Source organism: Polyodon spathula, chromosome 4 (genome assembly GCF_017654505.1).
Source record: "Polyodon spathula isolate WHYD16114869_AA chromosome 4, ASM1765450v1, whole genome shotgun sequence".
Classification (NCBI taxonomy): Eukaryota; Metazoa; Chordata; class Actinopteri; order Acipenseriformes; family Polyodontidae; genus Polyodon; species Polyodon spathula.
Window position 1 is genome coordinate 67,057,871 of NC_054537.1, and position 6,195 is coordinate 67,064,065.

Sequence of the window (6,195 nt, forward strand, 5' to 3'; positions counted from 1 at the left end):
AATGAAAAAAAACAAAAACAAGTTAGTAGGGTAATCAATCATTTTTTTTTTTTACAATGTGATAAATACAGTATGTGCTTATTCCTCAGTGCGCTTTCATTTAGTTTATATTCAATGAATCTACAATTGTGTATAAATAAGGTTGTAGCAGTTCAGTTCTGACAGGATTTCGCCAAGAAACTCGTCAGAGCAGGGAGGTTGCAAGCATCGGAATCCACCAGATTAAACCACATCAACAACGTCAATAAATAAATAGAGCCTGACGCAGCCAAAAAAAAAAATAGAAAAATGGCAAAACCTGAATGTATTTTTTTTATGTATTTATTTTTTAATAAAAAATTTAGTCGTCTCCAATTTTTGCCCCTGGTTTTCTCCCCAATTTAGTGGGCCCAATTATTATCTGTATCCTCGGCTCACCGCCCGCAACCCTTCCCTCAGGCTCGGGGAACGGAGGCTGGAGCACGCGTCCTCCACAACGTGCTCTTGCCAATCTGTCATTTTTCGCACTGCGAATCCACAGCGGAACCAACATGTATCTGGCGGTTTCACTGCAGACCCACAGGCGCCCTATCGGCCAAAGGGGTCCCCTGCCGACCTAGGCCCTCCCTACCCGGGCAGCGCTAGGCCAATTGTGCGCCAATATAAAGTACACACTATAACACAATATGGCTACTTAAACTAATTAGCCACAAATTATACATCCAGGAGTGTACTGAAACTATAGCTGTTTTAAAAAAGATAACACTAAGAGTGAAAGAATGGTTATTTAAATAACTATTAAAATAACCTATATTTAAATGGCCTACTTAGGCTTATCAATTATTTAACAATGTGTCCCAGTTTTGAGCTTTGAAAATCTGGTCACCCTATGTTTCAGCTTATCACAGAGTGCTGCAGTTTTGTTATTTTACGAGTTTCACGGCACTTACACTATCATTTGAGAACACTGCAATCAAATTGCATCAGCGTTTGCCTTTCTAAAAATGAATAAACAGAGCACTGACTGCCACCAAGACAGAACAACAAGTCTACAGTGACAGCCAAATAATAGTCCACTACAACAATAAAAGGTACAAATAAACCTGTTTGAAATACAGACTTAAACTAGGGGAAAAAGTAGCTCACACAGCTGGTTCCATTTCTAATCATTACTCTCACAATCACTACAACTAATGTGATCATTACTCACCACCTAATAAGCATGGCGTATAAACATTTATCTTACACATTGTGCCAAACAGGCAGTTAAAAAAAAAAAAAAAAAAAAAAACCCACTAATAATATTAATATTAATAACACAACTTGGCAATTATCATAGGCGTAAGAATCGCAGAGGCCAAGGGGGGCCAGGCCAATATTTTGTTTTGGGGACCAGATTATCTACTAATGCGCTTTAGCCTACATGTAAGTCCCTTGCAGACAAACAGAAAATAGCTCTTAGACTGTTTAATTTTAAATGACTGTAACATAATGTATATTTTTCTTTTTGGGTGATATTTCAGAAAACATGAGCCTAATTTATTAATCAAGTTACTGTCACCGCAGATAAGATAGTGTCACAAAAGCAGTTGTAAGTACTAACCGTCCGCGCAGGTTTCCTTAGTTTTTTTTCTTTGCTAAGTCATTCATTTTATTATTATTATTATTATTATTATTATTATTATTATTATTATTATTATTATTATTTTGAAAACAAGTTGCAAACTTTTCGCTATGTGCAGCTTGTTGACGGTTGAAACTGTTGATTCGTTCCTATGGAAACTGGTCAAGTCGTCTTCTCTGATTCCAGCATTTACTGTTAACTGAAGTCAAAATTGTAAATACTGGTATGTTACAACTTCTGGTGTGAAAATGTGTTTATTTTTTAATATATTTTACGCTATCCTAAAGAGTTGTTTTGATTACAACAACAACATTTTTTTTATTATTATCAGTATGTAAACAGCACAGAAAGTAATACACACTGGGTTCTCGGATCGTTTTGAATGTATTCAATTATTGGAAGCATTGCTAAACTAATAATAAGCACTACAAGCCCTTTTCTGAAGGTACCGCACAAATGACACCAGGCAGCAGCATCACTCGCTCCTGCCCAGGCAGTTTTTAACTGAGTTGTGTTCAGTAGGGCCTAAAGCCTACTCAGGCTCTTGAATACTCTTGTGTGTATTGGATTTAATATAACATGCATTATACAGGTGCAGTACATGCCTTTATCTAAAACTTAAAAAAACTCCAATGATCACTCTGTTATCTTCATATTTTTTTTTATGCAAGACAGTGAGCTAATTAACATGCAAATGAGTGAGTCCCACACTGAGTGTGTTAACATGTCACTTTACACAGGGCAGTACAGGTACAGCCTGGGTGAGGTGGCACTGATGGGGAGTCTCCAGCTGTTGATATTGTTCTGGAGGGTGTGTTCGTTTGTCAGTGATTACTGCATGTTTCTGCAGAGTTCTCCATAGGGTTTTTCACAGATCCTTGTGAAAAAGCAGTATTTTGTTTAGTCTTGGATATTGAAGCACCTCATGCTGTTACGCTCATACAGATCATTTTATTTTATTTAGAGATGAACATTACTTCTGCTGGCAGGAATCAAAATCATTGCTGCAGGGGGCTAAACCAATGTGAGGCGCAGGGGCTGAGGTTCAGCGTGGTTAAACTCCAAAAAGAGTTAAGATTCAGCAAAGCAGAGGCCGAGGATGCATCAAACCAGATCATTGTCTTAAATATCTTGTATAGATGTGACGTATTATATAAGAATAGAAATCAACATTACTTTGTATTTTTTTACACAATCAATACCAGCTGCTGTACAGTACATGTTTAATTGGCACTTGATGGTATTTTTTTATATAGATTTGTATTAAAATCTATAGAACATACCTATATGCTGTCATATTTAAGAAAATAGGTACTTTTTAATGTAACAGAATATGCCAATATGAAAAGATTAACAATGGGGTTTATTAGATTTAATGTTTGCATTCCCTTTCCTATACTATACACAAGGCACTCCATTAGTACTCCATATTGAATGTGGTTTTGAAATTGCAATACAGTATATGATTTGCATAATTACATTTGCTGGATATTTTATTATGCTTTTTTGTTTTTGTATAACATAAGCTTGTTTCAAATTTTCCACTAGAGGGCACTATAAAATGCAACATGAAAATGTTTTTAATGTGTTGCATTGAAGGCAAATTATATCACTTTTTTTGTAGGAAACCCTATGATCACACATTTTTTGACAATTATATCTCAAAGCAATGAAGCAAAGCAAAGTAAAATAAATCTTGCATCTGTTAAAATGAACTTTAAACACAGTACAGACGTCTGAATGAATTTGTGGTTGAGAACAGTTATGAATGTTAGGGCCTTCATATTCAAAAGAAAAAAGGAAACAAAGTGCAATGTACTTCTCACATCATGACAGCAATTTGGTGTTGGTTATTGCTTTTAGTTCATCATCATTGATAAAAAGATGCTTAAAAATACATTTCAGCTAAATGTTTTACTGTAAAGTGATCCAATGTTTGCTTTTTTCTTCATGGTTTCAGTTTAACCTTGCAAATTCATAACCAAATCCGTTGTGTATAAAGTTGACTTCTGTTGATTAGATAATGTATTGTTCAATGCTGTATACTGTTCTATTGGGGCCCAGATGGACGCATGAACAGACAGAGACTCCCCCCAAAAATCCCCAGAATTAGATATTCACAATCACTTATGCTAAATAATATTTACTCTAACTTTCATGACAACTGGGTAAGACAGGGTTCTCTAGATAGATGGAAAAATGTGAGGTGACATATGTATGTCAGACCTCCCCCACAAGGGATTTCATTACTGCCAAAAAACACTTTGTAATGTCCAGTTATGCCCACTGTACAGGCTTTTACTTCTTAGTTATATATCCTTAATAATCTCTTGCTTTGAGTGTTGAGTCTGTGTGGCTGAATAACTTTTATCTAGTTGTTGGACCGGATAATGTCACCGATAGTAGTTTTCATTATTATTAAATATTACAAAACACAAATCAACAGCATTGTATAAATTCATTTGAATAAATGACACTGATTAACAATACAATGTTACTGTATTTTTAGGGCATTGTTGCCTCGCATGCTGCTAAATTTAGTAGGTAAGTCCACTGTACAACATTTGGAGAAATGTATTTCCGTTTCAGTGTTCCCTGTATTTGTTAAAGATACAACAAACACAGTAACACCAGAATATAGTGCAACTGTGTAAGTCAGAGGTTGGAGGACAAGCAAAGTATGCCATATTTATCAAGGGCTTCATGCCAATGTGGAATTTGTACCATTTTCGCGGTCAAACGAGTAACAAATAGCTAAGTCACACCTATAAGAATTTTCCTTTCATAAAAAATGATATTGCACTTTAGAGTAAAAACTTAGATTGACGTAATTTAGTTAATGTAAATTAGTGGATGTCAATTTTAGTAGTGTAGCCTCACAAATAGTATTAGGTCTTTCCTGTGATTTTCACTTTCTATACATACACACATATATATATATATATATATATATATACACACACACACACACACGTATATTCGTATGAGCTTAACATGCAGCCTACAGCACTCAGTATTCCCAGGTGGTCTCCCATCCAAGTACTAACCAAGCCCAACATTGCTTTGCTTAAGCATTGCATGGTAAGTTCGATTTGACGTTGCCCATGGGTCACTACAAGGAAGTAGCTCTTCTTGACCCCCACTTTCTATACATGAGTCAATATAAAAAGAGTAGTCTGTATAAAAAGTGTGGCCACACAGATGTGGAATAAAATTTCTGCAAAAGTGAGATGAGAGGCAAAATAAGATAAACAACATGTTATTTATTGCAGGTGCAGCACCTCCTCACATGAAAAGTGAAGTAGATTAATTTGGGAAAACAATGATGCATGTTGAATTAGAGATACTAATGCTACACCTATCATCCTTTGGGATTTTTACTGTTTTTTTGTAGTTGTTTTTTTTTTAATTAAACACATATTCATTTTAACAAAATGTGGTTTATCTATATATCTATCTAATTAAGAGCAGATTATGTAACATACACATCTATTTACTAATAAAGGAAATCAGTCTTGTTTGTCTTACAAAATATTCTTATTTTCTTGTGTATGCTTTTAGGCTCTGCTTTTGTTACCGGAGATGAAATTATATGTCATTGCTATTGGTTATCGGATGTTCTGATGACCACTTTTACTTTCTGTGCTTCTACAGCCTAAAGTGCTACTAATTGGGCTTCCCTGACAGCACGGGTGTTGATAGAGGAAGATTCAAAGGTGCAAGATGTGGTCAACCACCTGTCAACACAGAGGCTAGAGGAGTACAGTAACTTTACCTCATTGTGATATATTTGTTTATTTATTTATTTTCAGTTTCCCATGCTTTACCATTTGAATACTATGCATTCCTATGCTTTGTTTTCCTACACTATGCTATGTGTTTACCATGATATACTAGACTATGATAAAGAGGTAAAACCTTCGAATAAGAAATAGTTCATTTGATCAACCTACTGTAAACACCACAGCTGGTTTTTATTGAAATGTTTGACAGCACTGAATTACCATGGATTGCACCAACATAACCACACTGCATACTGTACATGATTCTCCCATGCACATTTCTACAGTATATCTGGAAAACTGTTTAAGTTTTGATGAAACTGTTAACATTTAGGTCAACACTCAATTTTCATTAAACTTTTTCATTTGCATTCTGTCCATGCTGTTGATATACATCATAGTCATCAATTTCATACTGATAGTCCTAATTTTGAATTTACAGCATGGTGTGGGATGTATTTTACTACCATACTTGTTTTTGATAGAATATTGCTAAACTATGATAAAGAATAATAATAGAACAATACTACTGTAGTCAATATGTAAACAGTTTAATTTATAATGTACATACTCTACTGATAAACTGAGGATAGTCTGTAAGTAAATAGTAAAATATTGTGAAGGATTACTTATGTTTACAGTATTTTTCTGTTACCACCGCACACGGTACTGCCAAATGTTGAAATAGTTGGAGAATTCCTTCTTTTACCCTTTCGAAGTGTGGACCACATACCCAGTTGATACAGTGTGAAATGTGGTCACATTAAGAGGAGTAGGTGTGTACTAATTATCCACACATTGTACATTAAG